Consider the following 22,082-nt stretch of genomic DNA (forward strand, 5'->3'; position numbering starts at 1 on the left):
ACACAAGAAGAAATAGCAACAAATGGATTAAAAATCATTTAAATAGTTCCATACGATGTCCCAGATGTTAGAGACATGTCACAGAGTTAAGGCTAATGTTAGTAGCTATCCTGCTCTTTAAATCTGGGGACGCTTACCTAAGGTTTCTATTGTAAACATCGGAAAGGTCTTATGTTAAATCAAAATAGCCTGTAAGCTTTAGCCTCAGTTTTTTGCCTTGTGACAAAGCACTAAATTAGCACAATGTTACATACGTAGCTTAATCAAATTGCTTTAAAAATGACCACAGATTTTGAGTGGTAAATCTGCCATCATTATAGTGTAAACTGTACATGTGCAGTGCTAGAATAGAAAGCATGACAGGTGCAGCAACAGTAATAAGGGGGCTTAGTGAAGTCCACCGGGTCACGGTCAAATTACTGTGACTTGTACACCAAACGTTAGCATTGTCAGGTATTGGTTAATCCCCTTTGGATTGGATCAAAGGCTGAATTGAATTTCAACTGCAAAAAACAATGTTTCAAATTTAATTTGTTGAACTTTGAAGACATGCTAAAAATGGAAACTCATGACACTTGATGTCAAAGTCCCAGAAGGAAACTCAACCTTATTATTTATCTAACTTAAGACCTCTGCCAAAACCACTTACTGGAAAACTATATTAGTGTTTCATCAAGGTAACAACGGGCTGCAACTTGAAAAACAAAACACAAAGAAAGACAGCTGGATTTCACCATCAGGTACATCAGAGCTTCGATTGGACTTGTTCCTCGGTCTTGCTTACAAAGATGCATTTGTAAAAATGCATTTTCCCCATCTCCATTTTTTACCACCAGTCATGAGTTTTCTAGGACATAGCAAAAACCGCAGCATCCTTACAATATCCAGGTCCTTTTATTTAAAACACTTCTCAGCTCTTCAGTTTTGCTTGTAGTTCAATATATGAATACAATGTGTTAAAGACAGGAGGTCTTTATGGCAGCACTGCATCAAACAGAACATCATCATTGTGGTTAGACTACCCAGAAGGTCTAAAGGCTGTGAGGGGCTGCAGCAGTCTGAGGTGTAAGATCTACACAGACAGCCGAAACTAACATTACTGTACGGTTTGCTTTCACCGATGTACACGCTGCACACACTGTGTGCCAAATGAAACTATGACTATGGGGGTTAAAGTGCTGACTCTCAGCTTCAAGGGAAGGAAGGAATCATGACCCTTTTTACCCTTTGACTGTCCACAGTTTCCACACAGTTTGTCAAATGTGGATGTAAACGCCCTCAAATCTAAGCTGAAAGTCAGCAACTTTAACCTCATCGTCATTGTTTAATTTCAAACCTGGCCAAATACTTCGGGGCTGCACTGTAAATAGCAAAAAATAATTATGAGAACAAAAGCATATCATAATGAATTTCAACATAGCCATGAACATATTTCTTTGTGCTTGTGTCGTCACCTCTGGATCTCAGTGTCTCTGTGATTATACTGATGTTGATGCAGACTGCAGTGCAGAGTCTCTCTCCTCCCACTCAGGCCTCGGACACTCACACTGTGACGCACTTCACCTTGTCAACATGTTAGCGCCCTGAGGCGATATATCTAGAACTTGTGGGTATCCGCTAAATTAAATAGCATTTGCTTCACTGCTGTGACAGAGAATCAGCTTCTTCACATCACTGAAGACCCCACGACACTCGGCTCATTATTACTCCAGTCACTCTCTCTATTCCTCTCATCAGCAGCAGGACCGCTTCAGTTCAAACACCTCTTTAGGTCAAATGATAGGATGATCAGTGGAAGTGAAAATGGGAAATTTGGAAAGACGATATTAATCCTGGCAGGGAATCACCAAAGGATTTAGCACTTTGGATGTTTATGTGGAGCTGATGAGCAAATGATGAGTCAACAGGGACATCCAGGTTCAAGATCCACTGATACCAAGCATCTGTCCTCGTTCAGTGTCCTTGACACTAAAATCTCTGACCTCCCTCTAATGGCTGAGGAAGCTAGGGCTGCAACTAGCTTTCATTATCAATTAGTCAGTCTATAACATGTCAAAATAGTGAACAATGCCGTTTCCCAGCGCCCAAAGTGACTTTTTCAAATTGCTTATTTTATCCAACGACAGTCCATAAACTGAAGGTTTTCAGTTAGCCATCATGGAAAACTAGACTAGGACACTGGCACTAGGTGCAACCACTGATTATTTTCATTATTGATAATTCAATTAATCAATTTGTGTAGCAAATAGTGAAAAAAAATCCACATTACAGAAAATGTTCCCATTTAAGAAAGTTGAGACTAGTTTAATTTCAGCTCTAAAAAAAGAAATGCAATTCCTTCTTGGTGTTGCGGTGTTTGACGTCAATTCAATTTCTCTGGGGAGATTATTATCTTTCCATATCCTAAAAGATGCACTGGGTGATTTCCAACTGTGTCGTGACCGTTTGAGTGTTTTTCCCCCTTCTGACAGTAGATGTCTTTGTCAGACATGAAAACAACTTCACTTAATTTTGTAGTCCGTGGAACCATAAGAAGTGGGCAGAAATGTAAATCAGTCAGGGTTTATCAATAGACACAGTGTTGAACTCAACATCAGGCACATGGTATCTACAGGAGAGATGCAAATAGGTTCAACTGACCCAACAGATGACAAAACCACAACTACTGAATAAAGATGAAGGAGGCTCTGTATACAATCCAAGGGCCCTGATCCAAACCACTGACTCTGTATGTCAAGTGTTTAATATTTATCCAATGACCTCAAAGAACACTCTATTTTGATTTGCAGGAGGGTTATTTTCAGATAGCTGCAAAAAAAAGACATAGCAGGTCAAGCACTATTTGAAATTAATACTCATGACTGGTAGTCAGCGGTTTCTAAATCAATATTTTAAGAGAAAAACACAGGAAAGCAGTCATGGATAAGGAAAGATAATCCACCTTGAAGAGCGGTTATCACAAATAAAATGTGCCTAAGAACAGCATTCTTTTTTATTTGCTTTCACATCCCATTTCCCATAGCTCTTCAAATAACAACGGTCAATCGTTTTAACATTTTCAAGACTAAGAATTCATTGAGAAAATAACTGGCAGAATAATCGACAATGGCAATAAATGTTAGCTGCACTCTTACATTCAATCAACATTCATCTCTTCTGCTGCTCTTCTCCGGGACGTAGCCGCAGACTGTCAACATTAAATTAACCATTTCTACTTTCTCAGCCAACAAAATGTGTTACAGATATAAGCTGAATCTCTGAGGCGATGCTATCAAACTCAAACTCTCATCATGTTTGTTTCTTGCCAAGATGTTACATATGAAAGTACAATTAGAGCAGATTCTTGGGGAACCTTCATGATGGAGCCAGATAACGAAAAAAAATGTGACTCTGGTCAACTACAATCCTTGCTGTTAATGATTTAAACACTTTCTCACCAAATAATAGCTGCGTCATTCAGAGAAAAACCCTGCACAGGAAAACCAATTAACTCAATGAACTCTGGTTAACAACCTCTCAGCTGCCTGATTAACACCATGTACAATTCTCAAACTGTGGAGCAAGACAAGACTTTGGACTTTCACCTCTATAAAGCGACATACTGCTGATCTACATCCTTTACTGGGTTTTAATGGGATTCAAAGATCAGTTGTGTAAAACAACCTTGAAAAAGTCATTTAGCGAGACTCTTAAATCTGCCTGCTTGATCACCACAAACTGCTCTGAATAGAGCTGTAAGTAAAATTGGATTATTGTAACAAAATTAAATCAGTGTTTCTCACAAAACTAGATACAGAACAATTCCTTGTATATTTAAACCTGCTGACTCAGAGCCAAATGAAAACAGTTTGGCCTGGAGACGGAGCAAAGGTCCTGCTGTATGTGCACTCATTGATACCTTCAAAACAACACTTTTCTGAAGAGGTAAACTGACAGCTTGATTTCACCGGCTGTCAGTCAGCACTTGACCGAGCGCAGGTGAACACAAGATGTGAAGTCTGATCTGCTGACAGAGGTTACTTGTGCACGATTACATGCTCTATCAGTCAAACGGGTACAAAGGGACGCACTGCTCGAGCATACAGATAACCTGCATACACATTCAGTGCACATGGCTCTGTGTTTGTGTGCAGACTGACCTCCAGCTCCGTCTCACATCTGTTGATGTCGTCTGTGGACTGGTTGAGTTTCTCCAGCTCCCCCTGGAAGCGAGGGAACAACAGTGAGATCAAGCAACAGAGAAAGAAATCTAATTAAATCAGAGGAATTTAATAGATGACAACTTTGTTAACCAATTCATCTTTTTTAGGATGAACTGATCTGACATTTTCCCTCCTGATACAGATACCTCAACTCAGGGTTTTTGCAGATAGCGATTTCGAATCTGATACCAGCGCCCCCCCCCCCCCAACTTTAAAATCTATAAACCACACTGCGTTTTTATGAAAGGTAACATGAAGCTGCAGCACTAAATGCTAAGTCTGAATTGTAATGACGACAATGAAGTGTATTTAACTGTGGATTTGTCTCATCTGGCCATTACCCAATCTGCTTAATAAAGTCAGTATCGTCTGGTCATTATTTTGACCACTTTTTAAAACCTGAATCATGAATTGGCTAAGTCAGTGTGGTCGGGACCCCCACGAGGTCACCAGGACCTGCTACGATTATCATTTAATAAAAAGGTCATTTTTCAAGTAAAAATACCAAAACGTTCACTTGTTCCAGATTCTCAGTTGTTTGTTTGCTGCTGTCGCTTGTTTGAGTTGATAGGAAACAGAATTTGTTGAACGTTTTGGTGGGTTGGTCAGGAAATGTATAGGAGGTTACCTTTAGCTTGCCCATTTGTGAATCTTCTCAGACAATTTGTAGGTAAATAGAGGAATAATCAATAATAAAAATAACCCTTAGTTGCAGCCCTACTATCTGTATTTTTAAGATGAAACAATTAGTCGATTAATCAATGAAGTCTAGGGACAGAAAGTTAATCATCAACTGTTTTGACAACTGATTAGTCATCTCATTTTTTAAGCAAAAACACTCAACTGATTATATACCAGAAATAATTAGGCAGATAAATCAATGAAACTGAGAGAGTCTTTAGTATTTAAATGATTTCTCAAACCTTTGATCACAAGTCCTTTTTACAGTCTACACTCACTTTCATCTGTAGGTCTATCTGCCTGGTCCATTATATCACTTATTCTGTCTTCTTCGTCCTGTTTATGCTTGAGAATCAATCATTGTTCATACTTTCTCTTGTGAGAAGACAGTACCTTTTCTTTGAAAATCTCAATCACAGATTACAGCTCATCTGTAATACTGCATTAATGTTAAATGATTGTTTACTGCTATTAATGACCAAACTGGAGCTCTTAGCTCATAATTCACCCTCTTCTTCTGAATGACATCAGCATGGAGGACTGGGTTGACATTTGCATCATCTAAAACAGGAAACATTCATATCATTCAGAAAATTCAGATAGGACTTTGTGTAGTGTGGACACAGGCTGTTGGCTGGACTACAATGGACGGAATACAGTGTCGATGATCAAAAACCACTAATCAATACAATGGCTGTAAACATTAGTTACCTGGATTCTGGGGTCCACCTCCTCCTCTTCATATTCAGCCTCCTCGTCCGACCTGTGCTCCTTCTCTAAATGATCCATCCTGGAGGTGAAGGACAGATGTCACGAACAAAGGCAGAGGTTACCACAGGACTCAGAGAGACCACGGACTCATCTGTCTCGGCTGGTCACCTCGCGGTAGATTCACGAGCCTTACTTATGTTCCCAGCTTGAAAAAAGAACCGTTTTAGAAGGAGGGTTTTTCGAGAAGGAAGAACATCTTGGCTTGTATCCACTTGGGCCGAGCAGCAACGTCCCTCCTCACTCAGCTCTCCCTCCACACTGAGCTCGGTGCTGAAATGTCCTGAGCTCTGCTTCAGACCGGGAACGCCCCCTTCTGTGAGGCTGTAGAGTGTATGAGGGGTAATTAGTGCCTCATAGCGGTGAAGCAGAAAAAGAAAGATTCATAATATATACTTATATGTATATATATATACTTATTGATGTAAAAAAAAAGGAAAAAAAAATTCTAAATGTAACCATACGTCCCTTCCTGATGATATTTTTAGCCATGTTAGCCATTAATCAAGTGTGGTTTTATAGCCAATCACAGCCCAACGTGTAAAGTGTTTGAGGCAGGAATGTGGTAAGGACACTATGGTAACAGGGATGAAACCATAGACTGTGTGTTACATACTGTGTGAGACATAAGAGTTGGGGGATTTAATCCAGTATTTAAATGACATGTAAGTCTTTTTTAACATCTCTGGTTGCTCCCGGGATGGGAAGAATCAGTGAGCAGGCTGCTCTTAATGAATGGGTCTTACACTTCTATTTAAAATCTATACTGCTACATCTGTTGATACATTGATTCCCAACCAGGGGTACTTGTACCCCAGGCGGTACTTCTGCAGTTGTCAGGGGGTACAGGAAGATTGCAAATAAGCCCAACCAATAAGAAAAAATATAATTTATTAATTTATTAAAAGACTATATCCACATATTAAGGCAGCTGTAACATCTGAACACCACTGTACCTGTTGCAATTATGTAAGAGTGAGTGAAAACTATTTAGTGAGCAATATAAGTCTAAACAGGTAGTTAAAGGTAATGGTTGTACTAAATTGCTAAAATTTAATTGATGAACTAGTTGATTAGTTGTCAACTTTTACAGTAAATTAATAGCCAACTATTATGATAATTGGTTTGAGTGAATTTTAGCTTCTTTAATGTAAATATTTTGTGGTTTCTTTTCTCCTCTAGGAGAGCAAACTCCCTAATATCTTTGGGCTGAATTATGTGGACAAAACAAGACATGTGAGGACGTCATTGTGGGCTTTGGAAAACAAGGATTGACGTCTTTCACCATTTTCTGACATTTTACAGACCAAACCACTGATCGACATTAATCAACATTGAAAATAATCATTAGTTGCAGCCCTACAAATGATTAGCCAAAACTAATGGTTATCTTGGTTGAAACATCAGCTTCTATGGCAGTAGCCTAGTGTAGGTGACCAAACGAACCTTTATCCTGACACTTCAATTGTATAAAAAAATTTTTTTTTAAAAAACAACATGATCAGTGGTGTCATACATTTGGTACATTATAGGTGTGATTGATGAAGGGGTACGCAAGTTCACTTGACAAGGCTATGGGGTACCTTACACCAAAAAGGTTGGGAACCACTGTATTAATAGATGTGCGTCTTTTCACTTCACATGTGCATTAATATATGCACATATTTTCAGTGCATTGTCAATTATTACATTTTTATGAATACATTTATTTTCAGTAAAGTGTTAACTCCCAATGTGTTTTTTTCTAAACCTTAGATTTATTTTGCATTTATTTTGTGATTGTTATTTTTAAAATGTGTTTGCTCATATGTTGTTCATGCTGATTTGTTGTAATTCCAATGCCAAGCTCTTGTTGTCTTTTATATACTGTTGGATACTGTTACAATGTTGTATTTGCAGGATATTTGCATCAATGCGATGAAGTACTTGAAGCGGCACTGTGGTGCAGTTGCCTCATAGCAAGAAGGTAGTGGGTCCCTGTGTCTGCGTGGCTGTTACCAGATTTCAGCTGGGATCGGCTCCAGCCCCCTCCCTGCTACCCTGTAGACATGATAAGCACTTGACGACAAGTGAGTGATGAAGTATTTGGATTTATCTGAACTGAGTGTTCCACTTTTCTATATCCTGATAATGCTCTCTCACTCAAATATAACATATACCATGACTGAAGATTGTAACAATCTCGCCACTACTGTGTGACAGGTCCTGCTCTTGGACTGAATGTGATGTCATGTTGTCCTGTGTATGTGTGTCAACATGTACTGTGACATGTAATATGATAAATTCCTCAACATTTTCTGTTCTAGGAAATTGCCAAATGGATCAAATACTTGATTATTTTATGTGTGGTGTTATTTTCATCGAAACAAAGTTTGTGTTCACAAACACCAATTTAGGCAGTAGTAAATGTTGTTAATAGAGCTTCTGAGAATAATTAGTAGTTTAACAAAAGCTTGTCTATTCATAGATGTACAAGTTGGCTCTTTGTCTGAACTGAAGGCTCCCAATGAACCTTGCTGTTTTCCCCAGGCAGTTGACAGGCTTGTAAACCCAACTCCTGTTTTTATACTATAAAACTGATTTATGATAATTTTTTTCTCAAGAAAATTGTTGACATCTAACCTGCAATCATGCTATCGTGCAACTGTTAGGTTCTGCATAAGTGGATACTAAACTTCCGATGTTGACAGACCTCCAGCAATAGCGTGTAAACTGGAATTTACAACCTGCATCTTTGATAACTCACTAAATTCATCTTCAAACTAAATATACCGGAGCCCTCAGGATGGCCTTTTATCTGCTGTAAAATGGAACACAAAACATTCATATCACTCTCAAAATATTTCAGATATGTAGAAGGACAAAGGCTTTCTGCAGAGGTAGACTCACACGTTCTCTTGACACACTGGCATCAAGCATTACATTTTTTGTTTTCATTCCTCCTGCTCACCAGAGTAGAATGTACTGAAAGCACAGATATTGAAAGACAGAGGCCTGGGGTGACATTACAGAGCTTGCATAACCAACACCGTGTGCCTGCTTACCTCCAGGAGCAACTCAGACTGAAACCATTTAGATACTGAGGCACTAGGAAGCAAGAGAGAATCAGCCGAGGAAAAAAAGAAAAAACCTCAAGTGACTTCCAGGCAGACTTGCCATCAGTGTTTTCTACTGCTTTCCCCCAAAAATGCATGAGGATCAAAATGAAGATGCCTATTTCAGGAAGGAATGGAATATTAAAGATATTCACCATCATCTGCCTTTCATGAGGAAACAGGAAAGTTGCCTCAAGATATTGGTGCTTTCTACATCCCAAGCTGCAGTTTACAATAGATGCAGCATTACTCATAAGACAAATTGTACTTATTTACTAAAATACTAAATCCATTTGGTATGCTGTTCCAAATTTTAGCCACACACACTGAAGATATAGTTCCAGAAGAGCCATGTGTTTGAATTTCGACTGAATTATGCTGGTCTCTTGCTACAAGATGCTGGCCAAAAAGGTATGCTGGTTATGGAGTGAAATATTACTCCGACTAATCAGGTAAAATTTAAATAAATATGTATGTTACATGGATTTATCTAATAATCAGTCTAAAGGTCTCCAAACATGTTTAAATTCCACTATGAAATACACACTCATGTTGCGTATTTAATGAGATTTTTTTTTTAATTTTTAGACTAATTTTAGATTATATTTCAAATATAACAACTCTTATGACAAAGGTCAAGTAGCAGATACGCTGACACGTCACATTTTTTGTCACCTACTTACACCACTCCCTGCACGTCCGCAACCAGCATTCCTGCTGAAACAGATCCAGAGTCACATCAGCATGTTTTGTGTCTCTTTGGGCTGCTGGTGATTTGTCTGAATAACAGGATATGTCAAACCTTTTAAAAAAGAAGAAGAAAGAGACTATAGTGTCTTGCACCATGGCCACAAACCTGGCTTGGAGTGTATGTGTGTGTCAGTGGCTATTAGTTTACTGTCAGCATGATGTACTGCTAACTCCAGACAGGGGGATTTTTCTTGAGAAAGTTAAATTGGCATTGATGTACGGGATATATATTTGGGGTATAGGTCACTGGGAACATAATGACGACTTGCAGACACACTAAAGGCACACTGTCTGGTAGACCTTTGCAGGAAAAATACTTAGTTACACATTAAGTGAAGCTTTATATATTTTTGATTTGAATAAAGGTACGGTCAGCTATAGATTGCACTAAATGGTTGCTCTTTTTGAGGTACTTTACATAAGTATGTTCATGTTATGCTTTATGCTTAAACTCCACGACAGGGAAATATTGTAAATGTTTTAGTACTAGTTTATTATGGTTACTTTGCACATTCAAATTATTAATTCAAAATCTCAATCAACTATTAGGATTAAGGATTATAGATTAAGGATTATAGATTAAGCTAACAACAGCATATGAAGGAGTTAGCCCCAATTAGCCCCAATTAGCCCCAATTTAAACAGCTGCAACAATACATCCGTATCAAGTATTTAAAATTTTCAAATATCAATATCAACCTCAAAAATCTTATCTTGAATAAGACACATAGATGCAATTTTCCAAATATTTGAAATATTCCAGCCCTCGTGTGGACTTGCCAGGACAGGACGTTGTCAGCTGATTCCTGATATCAACCAAAAACATGGAGGTTTTGTCCTGATAAAGGATGCACTTTCCATTTCTGAGAAAAGGCTGCCTCTGTACCTGACGCTCACTTTGATTTGTCTCCTCACACTGATGTCTGCCTTGTAAAGTTAGTGATCTAAGAAATTAAACTTACCCTTGCTCTTGTCCTCGTTGTGAGTAACTCTGGATAAGAGTGACAGCTGAATGGATAAACTGTGAATGTAACTCAATGTGGACTGTGAACAATGTGTTGTGTGTTGTACGTACTTGTCAGACAGTAGTTGTATTCACAGCAGAGAAGCAGATTGTATCTGTTTAAATTAATTTAAGCTTTCTCTGCTGAGGCACTCGTTGTTAAGTGGCTCTGGATAAGAGTGTCAGCTAAATGCCTGGATAGTAGAGAGGTGCAAAATTTGATAGTAAAGGAGGAAAGATGCTGAGAATTTAACCCTAAGCATCTGGTTATACACAGAAGGCTGACTTTATCTTTCTAGATACTCAGTACTTAACTTTGGTTGTTTAAGAATTCCATATCATATTGAGAGTATGAGATTATAATTCAGTTAAAATGACAAATATTAATATTTCTCTCTTTTGGTTTTGGTGTAAATATTAATAATATTCAGTAAAAATGATGAACTGAGTTATGGCAAGCTAAAATTTGTCTGTTCATCTGTCTGTCCAACAGTGGTAATTTTAGCAAAATGACTTAACAACCACTGGACAGATTTCCATTCATTTGCTGTGGATGGTCTTGATGCCCAGAGGATGACTCCTGTTAATGACTTACTGAGCATTCCTCTGATGTGACCATGAGGTCAAAATGCCCACTTACAAAAAAATGCCAAAACATAAAGTGCAGATTGCCATGAAAATTCCTGAGGATGAACCCTTTCTGTTTTTCAATAGTTACTTACAGTACAATACTTATCTATTTTATCTTTATTAAACTGTTTAACCAGAGCCCTACATATCTTTCATCTATTCATGGCCTCTCGCCCTGTTATATCTCTGACCTTTTAGTCCCATACGCACCAGCACGTACCTTGAGATCCTCAGGCAGAGGTCTGTTGTCTGATCTAGAAGTAGTAGTATAGTAGTTTATTTTGACTCAGTCCAACATACACAGCCCCGCTGCCCAGTATACTCACTAGTGCACCAAATGTGGATTAATCCGCCGCTGAAAGTAGTCCCCAACAAGTGCATTATCTCGTGCAGTTTGAATAACTTTTGATAAAAAGTGACAGTGACGAGCTGTGACGAGAGTTTTAGGAATGTGAGTCTTTTTTTGTCTTCATTAGGAATCAAAGGGGTTGGGGCTGAATGCTACGGGCAGGAAGTCAGAATGTATTGAGACAGACTAACATAGTTGGATTTGTTCTTTTCAGGGGATTTGTCAATAACAAGCCTTATGCTTTAAGCTTAGCGAACACTGTGGTCACTAACAGAAACAAATGTTTGTAATTGGGGGGAGATGAGATGGGCTGCAGTGTGTACTATAGATGGTACATTACGAGTGTGTGTACTGCTCAGGATGGTTACATAACAGCATGGAGGCAGAGGTACATGAGGACGACCTTGATGCAAGGCTGGGCAGCTGACCTCTTTGTCCCTGTCTCTTTGACTTCCTCTCTACTTCCTGACGGCAGGATAAGGAACTAGGACGTGCTGTTCTTATCAGGGAAAGCTCAGGAAAAGGTACTCAGGATACAAAAGTGTTCAGTACATTCACATCGACATTTTATTCATTTTTAGGTTGAAGAGCAACCTATCCAGAGCAACTAAAATCACACTGAGAGCAACATTTGAACGAGCTCTGCTTTACTGGTTCAGCAAATTCAGACAGGATTGTTTTCGCCTGTACTCATTATGATCTGCAATGGGCTCCATCTAGTGTTCAGTTTTAGTTTTTTTAAACTAATACATCATAATATGGATAATATAAGCACACAGAATTACTTTACTCAGATGTCACAATAATCAGAAATAATAATAATAATAATCAGAGGTCATAGCACCCTGACAATATTTTTGTCACCCGACAGTAATATTGATGATGGTGAAGTGGAAGACAATGATATAAGAGAGACAGGATTTTAAGGTGGCTATAAATAAGTACTAAATGAGAAAACAGTATATTATATTTTATATTATATTAAAGACCATCAATGTGTGATCTATCTGGTGCTAAAACCACACTACCCTGTAGTAAGAATGAATTTCATTTGCTGTGTTTGAAGCATAAAAAATTAAACTCCTTAATGAATGTTTCTTATCATATTTATTACAAGAGTATGGCGATATCAATCAATAATACATTATATTTAAAAGTTCAGAATCTGTGGGATATGTATCCGCAGATATGTCATGATGAGGTTTATGATAACCTTCAGTGTAATAGGTTGTTGAAGACTGATTTAAATCTTCCAATTTGAAAGTGGAAATATTGATATTAATATATTCAGGCACTGTTGTAATGGAAATTTCAATGATAACCATCTTTAAAACGCTCCCATGTAACTAATCTCACTAGGGGCCTCCAGTCTCTTGGGTATGGGGTCAATGGAAGGTAAATGTGTGTGATGCTTTAACAAATGTCCAGAGGGGTCAGGACATTAAAGGGTTCACCACATGTACCTGGGACATGGGTGTCTTTCTATAGATCCCCTAGGGAACACTGAAAGACACCATGTTCCTCTGATATAGTACTCCGACCCTGAAACTAAGATAAAAGCTGCATGAGCTGTTACACTGCAGTTCACTCAGATGATACTCTCTGATGTGTATGTGTCCCCGTGTGTTCCATCTGCAGAAAACTTGAATAAAATTCACAGAAAGACAAGTGTTTGCCTGAGCTGTTTATTCAAACAAACTTTTCCCACCACATTGTCCACTGTGGTTTTAAACATCTGTGTTTTATGTCCATTAAAAAAATGGTTTATGGTTCCCTTTGCAATAAATTCTAAATATATTTATACTTTAGACTTATTTTGTCTTTACTACTGATTGAAAATGTTCATTTTACATTCTGATTGTCAATTGAAAGAACCAGCTCATCATGCAACACAGATAAAACATTGAATATTAAAGCTCAACTCTTTTGCTAAGGGAGAGCAGTCTAGTATAAGTTGAAAAGTGAAAATACTGTTTTGTCTTCTGACCTTGGTCAGAAAAGGTCAGAAGACAAAATAGTTATGCAGTTTTTTAACATTGTACCTTATACTTGAAGATAACATAGGAGCCTTACACTCAGCAACTAGAGCCAGAGAAGGTTTTGAAGAGTGCCTTGTTTGCCGCTCTGATATACAGTAAGTCTAGTTTAAAGACAAGAGAATGAGCACAAATCCAAACAAAACTGGGTAAAGTGCTTAAATAAAGAATGACCTGACTGAGAAATTATGAACCCCACTAGATGTATCATTAATTGCAATGTTGCAAACTCTGAGGTATTCTCAAGCAAGTAGCCCACACAGAGCAAAAATAAACAATCAGCTGATCGAATGCACTTGTAGCAAATATGCGCTTTCTATCAGTTAATGTTTTTCACCCTTTTGCCTCACTACGCACTATACAGTAAGCCAATAAACATGTAATATCCACAAGACCTACTCAAAGGTCACAATAAATGACATCATCTATAGAGCTTCAAAACTATTCAGTGTACAGATAATTCTTTTTTTATGTAACTTCTTAGTGAATGTCACATTTGTCTCTTAAAGAATTTCTCCTTCTCTAGCTCTGCCAGGAGTCTGTCTGGTCAGACTGCGCCTCCCTATGGCGCCTCCCAGCGCTGGTGTGCTGGCATTTGATAACTAACAGAGGGCTAAAGCGAACTATGCGCCGATGCTTGTCAGAAGCAATAAACATAATGCCGTTGTACGATCAACAGTTGTTAGCTTGTATTGTGAGATGTGTGCTTTTATTTAAACAACTTCCTGTTCAACTGAAATCCTCTCATACAACGTACTGAAATGCTTTTATACAACATACATTTTACTTAAGTGTGTGAGAGCGTTTCAGTTGTGTGTGTGAGAGCATTTCAGTTGTGTATGTGAAAGCGTTTCAGTTGTGTGTGTGAGAGCGTTTCAGTTGTGTGTGTGAGAGCGTTTCAGTTGTGTGTGTGAGAGCGTTTCAGTTGTGTATGTGAAAGCGTTTCAGTTGTGTGTGTGAGAGTGTTTCAGTTGTGTGTGTGAGAGTGTTTCAGTTGTGTGTGTGAGAGTGTTTCAGTTGTGTGTGTGAGAGCGTTTCAGTTGTGTGTGTAAAAGCATTTTACTTGTATGTGTGTGAGCTTTTCAGTATAGTATGTGAATGAGGTTTCATATGTATATGTGAGAGGAAAAGTATGCATGTATATGCATGGTAATTCTGAATAATGTCCCTAGGGGCACCTCATAAAATACAATATTGCAACAGACAGATATGGGAGTTAAGAGCATTTGATTTATTAAATGTAAAGAGAATTTAAACAAATATAACAACAAAAGCTTCTGACATAAATTGCCTATACCAGCTTTAATTACTATATCAAAGCCACACTGTGAAACACAAAGTAAATATTGTCTGTTAAAACAGTTGTTTAAATGAAGGTAAACTGGCTTGCACAGAACATAAAATAGTCCTATGAAGTATCCTTATTCATTTGTAATGTAGAAACCTTTCAGCCGATGCCTTCCTCAGTGTGCACGCTCAGGGACAGTCACAACCTCCAGCAGTGTCAGGAGCAAATAATTAGAGCAACTTAAGCACTGCCATCAAACAGATTTAAAGAAAAAAAACATGTGGCCTTACATCAACATTTAGAGAATAAAATATTTAGATATTGTTTTAACATAGTGAAAGCACACAAAACTAATCATGAAATTATGTAGAATTATGTAGAAGAGGTGCATAAAAATAAAGAAGTCATTAGAATGAACAATTACAATGCATACAACATATGTGTATGTACACATTATATATTTTTGTCTGTGTGAGAGAGAGAGACTGATTGCAGATGTGGGGTTTTTTGGCCTTATTCAGACCAGTAAGAGCTGGTGTACAGCTCCTTCTCACACATCCAGTGGTGTTGTTCTTGTTGACAGCTGCCCCAGCGCCAGGTTTTCGAACACCACGAGGCTTCATCAGCATGTGCACAATAGTTCCAAAAAGGCAGATAGTTCCAACCTAGCTGCAGATCATTCCAGTTACTACAAAACAACACAGAACACTGTTTTGGTGGGTTTGTTGAGGGTGGAACATTGCAATACAGTTCTGAGATGGCTGCGCTTGTATGTGTTAGCTCTGTGATAGACTGGTGACCTGTGCAGGGTGTACCCTGCCTTTCGCTCAATGCATGATTGAATAGGCTCCAGTAGGGTTGGGCTGATAGAAGATGCCATCGTCCATCAGCGATGGCTGACAGACATCACAGCGTTGAGCCGGCATCATGATTGAAAAACCCCTGCCCCCCCAGCAAAAAATTATCTCAAATTTTCACATTCTACCACCCTGTGAAAGCAGCTTTTAATGACCATGAACTATTGTTTTTAAGTATGCTTGGCACCTGCCTCGGAATTCTCTTCTCCCCACACTCACCTCAGGTAAACACCCCGGCTTGCCCCGCCTCTTTCTGTCTCTCTCCCCTGTCTGCTCCATTTTCTCTATCAGCAGCATGTTTTATAAAGTCGCCTAAAAGACTGAGAACTCGTGATCCCTTATCATGGCAGCAGGTGAGCCTCACGTTGGCTTAGGCTATTAATGACTTATCCAATCAAACAACTGAAAACAACATCTGCACTCTGTGTGTTCACTGTTGCTTTACCTGGTCCGTGTAACTTAATAGTCTACCAATTTTTTTCCCAGAGCGAAGTCTGTGCAAGGACACATGCACATAAGACGACTGCTGCACATCGTCCATCCCAATGTTTCATTGTAGACATCGTTCAGTACAACAGTTGTTTCAGTTGTTCAAACATTAATGTGTAAATAGGACTTGCTTCACATTGTAAGTTCAGTTCAGTGTTCTGAAACAGTACATTGCTGTTAATCAGGATCATCATTTAATTCATAAACATTCAGAAAGCCTTACCTACAAAACGCTGAGCTTCCATCCACCCATGTCCACGTCCACCTGTTGGTGAACTGATCTTTTTGAGCGGTCAAGCCCATCCATATTGTTTTAGCACCTCCAATAATATGGACAACTCTCTGTTAGGAAGGAAGTGTAGATATTTTCATTGTGGATAGTGAAGTCAATCAAAAGAGAACTGGCTGAGGGCTAAAACTGAATGTTAGATTAATATAAGACAAATCCCAAATACCTCTTCCGATTCATCATTAAAAATCACCAAATGAGCTCCTTTCCTCTCACAGTCTTGTTTGGCATCTTCCCAGGTGCCAATCCAAGGAGAAAGCTGATAACAGGAAGACATGTATGTCTGCCATCCCGTGGGACATCTTTGGGTGTTTTGTTCTGCTCAGGAAAAAGCACAGGACACATCAGGATCAGATGGGACTTTACAGAACAAGACAGGACTTAAGACTAGGCAGGACAGGGCAGGAGAGGTGATTCTAAGTTCTAAGTTCTATATAGTTGCTGTGGCTGCTGACATAATAGTGTAGTAAATACCCATTACCCAGTAGCCATTTAAATTAACACAAAAACCATTAATGTTGCCCAGCATTTGATATAATGTCAGTTTCGCTCAGCAACTCAGACTTACTTCTAGCATCCCTGCCAAGAACCATGCCACTAGCATGGCTATAAAGCTATGAATTAATAATGGTTAAAAAAGAAACTCAGTCACTCAGTTCCTGTTTTCAAATTTGTAGTTTGATGACCTCCTTACTTAACATCTCAATTTTATCCTGTAGCAGTTTATTATCCTCTGCCAGTTGGTCTTTTTCCTGAAGCAATTGTTGTTTCTCTTTAAACAATTGATCTCTCTCTTGAACCAGTTGGTCTTTCTCTTGAACCAGTGTTTTTTTGTCTTGAACCAGTTGGTCTTTCTCTTGAACCAGTGTTTTTTTCTCTTGAACCAGTTGGTCTTTCTCTTGAACCAGTTGGTCTTTCTCTTGAACCAGTGTTTTTTTGTCTTGAACCAGTTGGTCTTTCTCTTGAACCAGTGTTTTTTTGTCTTGAACCAGTTGGTCTTTCTCTTGAACCAGTTGGTCTTTCTCTTGAACCAGTGTTTTTTTCTCTTGAACCAGTGTTTTTTTCTCTTGAACCAGTCGGTCTTTCTCTTGAACCAGTGTTTTTTTCTCTTGAACCAGTCGGTCTTTCTCTTGAACCAGTGTTTTTTTGTCTTCAACCAGTCGGTCTTTCTCTTGAACAAGTTGTTTTTTCTCTTGAATCAATTGATCTTTTTCTTGAACCAGTCGGTCTTTCTCTTGAACCAGTTGTTTTATGTTTTGAACCAGTTGGTCTTTCTCTTGAACCAGTTGTTTTTTGTGTTGAAGTAGTTGGTCATTCTCTTGAAGCAGTTGATCTCTCTCTAAAATCAGGGCTCTGATGTCATCATCTGGCATTGTGAAATTACGAGTTGAAACGTTGTCAGAGTTGTTAGAACACCCAACTAGAAACGGAAACATAAGAAGTTTGTAGTTTCTGAAGTTTTACATAGTTCAGTATTTTGGGAAATACACACAATTACTTTCTTGCAGAGAGTTACATGAGAAGATTGATACCCCTACGATGGCTGATCATTAGTATTGAACAGGAGCCACAAGGTGATTAGCTTAGCTTAGCATGAAGACTGGCATAAGATAAATGGCAGTGACCAAGTTAGCACTACTGCTAATGAGCTAATGAGCTAGCTGACCACTATTGGCTGTAGAAGCTATTACAATGTTATATACAGTAATAGATTACTCTGGCAGTAGGAATTGAAAAGTATGTTTGCTGTCATTTTCTGGTAGAAGTCCTTATGCTGTGTCTAACTTGCAACCTACAAATGATAAAAAACTATATATAGTAGCCTAAATTTACATTTTATTTTGCTTTCCATTTACTAGACAGTAAAGTGACTTCCTGAAATAACTTAAGTTATTTAGCTGGTGTTTTTGTGGTGTGGTGTGGTGTGGTGTGGGAGGTGGATGCTGATACTCACCAGCTTGTAGTCGAAATCCAACATTGAGAGCAAATTGTATAATGCACAGCAGGCCAAAACTGACTCCAACCAGCAAGGGGGAGTTTAGACACTCCTGCAAATTGGAAAAAACATAAACACCACACACCATAATTCTGTTATTAACATTAGGAAAAATGCAGTTGTACTTGTCTCTCAATGTGTCATTTAGATTCAACAAAGTTATCCAATCCATATGTCTTTTTATTCATATCTTTGCCCCTTCAGTTTTCTGCCTCAAATTTACAAATTTATATTGTTAATTATTCTGATCTCTGTGGTTTACTGGTATATATTTTAGTAATTAATCCCAATTCTGTGTTTTATCACTATGTATGAGTACCAATTTAAAACATAAAAACAGAGATTTACATGCTATGTGCATATTTATTTTAGATAGGCATCTATTACATTTTTAAAAACAGTTTTTATGTACAAGCTTTATGAAAATAACTCAATAGAAAAGCTAACCAAAATGTGACTAGTTAGAAATAAATAAGACAGAATGAGTAATAATGGCCACACTAACATGTAACCTCATTTGTAAGTTAAGGACTCTCCACAGCATCACAGTACTTAAACAGTCTTTTAAAGGCAAGGCAAGGCAAGTTTACTCATATAGCACATTTCAGCAGCAAGGCAATTTAAAGTGATTTACATCAAATGTAAAAGCAGCATAGAGAATGTATTAACAAATACAATTTTACAATTTAAAAAGAAAAAAAAGAGTCAAATAGAAAATAAAAACAGGCTAATTTACCCAGTAAACCTATTTGTCCACCCAAAATTCTAATGGGTTACAAAAAATCAGGATTTTTCCTTTCCATTGTTTGCTTTTTTGATTTCTCTCACACCAGTCAAAGCTTGTATGAGCTAACATGGTCTAATAGGAGCTAAAATGTTCTTAAAATCTATCCTAAAGTGTTTAAATATAAGAACAGAAACATACCTTTGTGTGTCTTTACACACAAAATGAGAACAATGTATGAATACACTGGCCCTCTCCAAGGGAAGTTTGCAAACCCCCAAAAATTTAATTAATTAATAAATGCTTAACTTTGACAAACATTTGTCACAAATGGATTGGTTCAGATGTTACACCAAAAACATAAAGAGGGAGAAAGATTCTGTAGAAAGAATGGAGGAAGTTAACACTCTTAATAAAACAAACAAACAAAAAAACTTACAATGGTATTCTGACCTGAATGACAGTTTTCTCTTTGCTCCTCTCTATTGCTGCTTTCATCAGCTGGGAAGTTAACATAGCGTCCTGTCTCCATTCTTCTTACAGTCAGGCAGCACAATAAATTGTCTCTGTCACCAACTGCCTTTCTGTGTTTGTGTGAGAGTGTGTAAGTTCATCACTCCCTATTTACGCCAACTGATTATGACGTAGTGCATCAATGACAGTTGCGTCACCAACCACAGATACCGTAAAAGGTCTTCATGCAAAACTTTGATGGCAGCAAAAACATGAAATATTGACAAAAGCAATAATGGAAACAAAATCAAAACTTTTAACTTTTAAGTTGTAACATATTTGTGTCCACCTAAAGTATTTATCTTTACATTCTGTGAGCATGTTGTTGCTCTTTAATTGGGAAAAAATGTAATATACAGTATGTATAGTACAAGAAGAAGTACAAGAAGTCATGCTATTTATGTCTCTGGTTTCCTGGTAAAAATAGAATAAGAAAGAAGAACCTTTCTAGCACCAGCAGATTCATTCACATCAAGTTCTGGAGAACAATGCAGAGTCATTATGACTACTCAAAGAGAAACTTCTTGCTTGAAACAGGATTGTTATTTTTTAGCTTGTGTGCACAAATTGGTAACAACAGCAGAAAGTGAAGTTGCAGGTTGTTGTGGCCTTTCCAATCAGTAATGGAAGTGCATCCAATGTTGCAGGCAAGTAGCTGTATTTTTGGTATTGTGGTGCCTTCCAATACTGAATTAATTATTTCATATTAATTTCGTTACGTTATCATATTTGTTACACTTGTCTTTGTCCCCACAACACTCTTTTTAGCCATTCTAGCTGATGGTCAGTCTCCCACACTGGTACAGACTGATATATTTCAACAACTGTTAGATGGATTGGCATGAAATTTCGTACAGACATTCACAGTTCCCAGATGATGCTTCCTAATGAATTTGGTGACCCCTGATTTCTGAGATTTGTGGTATTTAGAGAAATGTCTTAATTGTTGGATGATTGCCATGAAATCTGTCATTTATACTGGGGACGCAGGGAACAAGTCCCCACCACATTTTTAAATGGCTGATTTTTTCCCCATCACAAAGCATTTGAACAAGAAATTAAACTAACAAATGAAAATGCTTTGAGAAAGTTGTATTACAGAAAAGGCTATGCAATTTAAATATAGAAGAAAGAAATGTGCATTGTCCTAAAAAGTAACTTAAGATAAAAAAAACAAGCAGCTGATTACGGCATTATATTCTGTTGAACTTTTATATTTGTCACCTGCCAGCTGAATTTTGTGTTTCCCTTTACATAAATAAAGACATCTCCACATTTATTTAAGCAGAAAATGTCTCCAGAATGCAAAATAAATAGTTTTCATCTAGCACAAATATCAGGTCAAAACTCAATTTCCCCAATACTTTGGATTAAGACCAAATGCTAAAAACAATGAAATTCCAATCAGCCTCAGCTGTAGGCTACTTTAGTGTCTGTGTTTAGTTCTAATTAGCAAATATTAGCAGGGTAACACAATAAACTAAGATGGGGAACGTGGTAAACACTGTACCTGCTAAACATCAATGTGTTAACATTGCTCATGCTAGCATGCTGATGTCTGCATTGAGCCTCACAGAGCCACTAGTGTGTACACAAATTATTTTGATATTGTTGCTTGCGTCAACTTACCTTCATAAAAAACAAAACCCATTCAATAAACATTTTCAACACGTAGCTTCTAAAACACTAATTTGACCTTTTTAAATATCTGTGTCTTGGTACTCATAGGTAAATTATATCACTGACTCACAAACACATTTAGCAGGCTGCAGATTTTCAACGAAGGGAAGTTGTTTGCATTCATCATTAATGATGACATGGCTGTCATCTTCTGCATGTACCCACAGAGGGTGACATCATGGCTGAAAACGACATCCTGTTTATCAACGGAAGAACATCTTCCTCTATTTTGACTTCAAAAATACATCAGTTAAATGTCAACCTCATGTCTCAACTCATCATGCAGTGACTGAAAGTGAACTCTTTGTTGTACTGTGTATGATTATGTATGTGACAATAAACTTGATTGTTTAAATACTGTAAACGATCAGCAAACGTTTGCATTTTATCAGATATTTTACAAAATAGTAAATACATCGTATTACTCCTTCCTCATTTTGGGATGTATATTTCAATTTAACAGTTTTAATCACATTTCATGTTGTCTAAGTTTAATTATATGTGTTGTTGTACTCTAGTCTTGTTCTCACTGCAATTTAATGTTTGTGTAGGCATGAATAATAATAACATGTTTATTTCAGTTACATTACAGAGAATCAAATACACCATCAGACACACTTTACTCTGAAAAGAATACATTTTGATGATAAGGAACTCATTGTACCGACATTTCTTTATTATCTAGAGTCTAAATACATCTTTCAACAGCAACACAACAACCATATCAGTTGA

General features: G+C 37.7%; 1 protein-coding gene and 1 long non-coding RNA gene across 8 annotated transcripts in view; one reads left to right on the top strand and one right to left on the bottom strand.

The window, feature by feature from the left end:
* The window catches only part of LOC119896965 (C-type lectin domain family 4 member G-like), a 317,840-nt gene that overhangs the window by 194,625 nt on the left and 101,133 nt on the right, over positions 1-22,082 (top strand). The gene's annotated exons all lie outside the window — the stretch shown is intronic.
* Positions 4,142-11,470, bottom strand: LOC119896983. Of its 2 annotated transcripts, none has more exons than XR_005443325.1 (3): positions 11,456-11,470; positions 5,595-5,975; positions 4,142-4,202 (listed from the first exon to the last, which is right to left on the bottom strand). It is a non-coding gene; the product is annotated as an uncharacterized LOC119896983 (long non-coding RNA). The 2 variants fall into 2 exon arrangements; XR_005443324.1 differs by lacking the exon at positions 11,456-11,470 and adding an exon at positions 11,350-11,364.

The sequence above is a fragment of the Micropterus salmoides genome, unplaced genomic scaffold (assembly GCF_014851395.1).
Source record: "Micropterus salmoides isolate LMB-PRFRI ecotype aquatic unplaced genomic scaffold, ASM1485139v1 Ms_hic_scaffold_11, whole genome shotgun sequence".
Taxonomy (NCBI): Eukaryota; Metazoa; Chordata; class Actinopteri; order Centrarchiformes; family Centrarchidae; genus Micropterus; species Micropterus salmoides.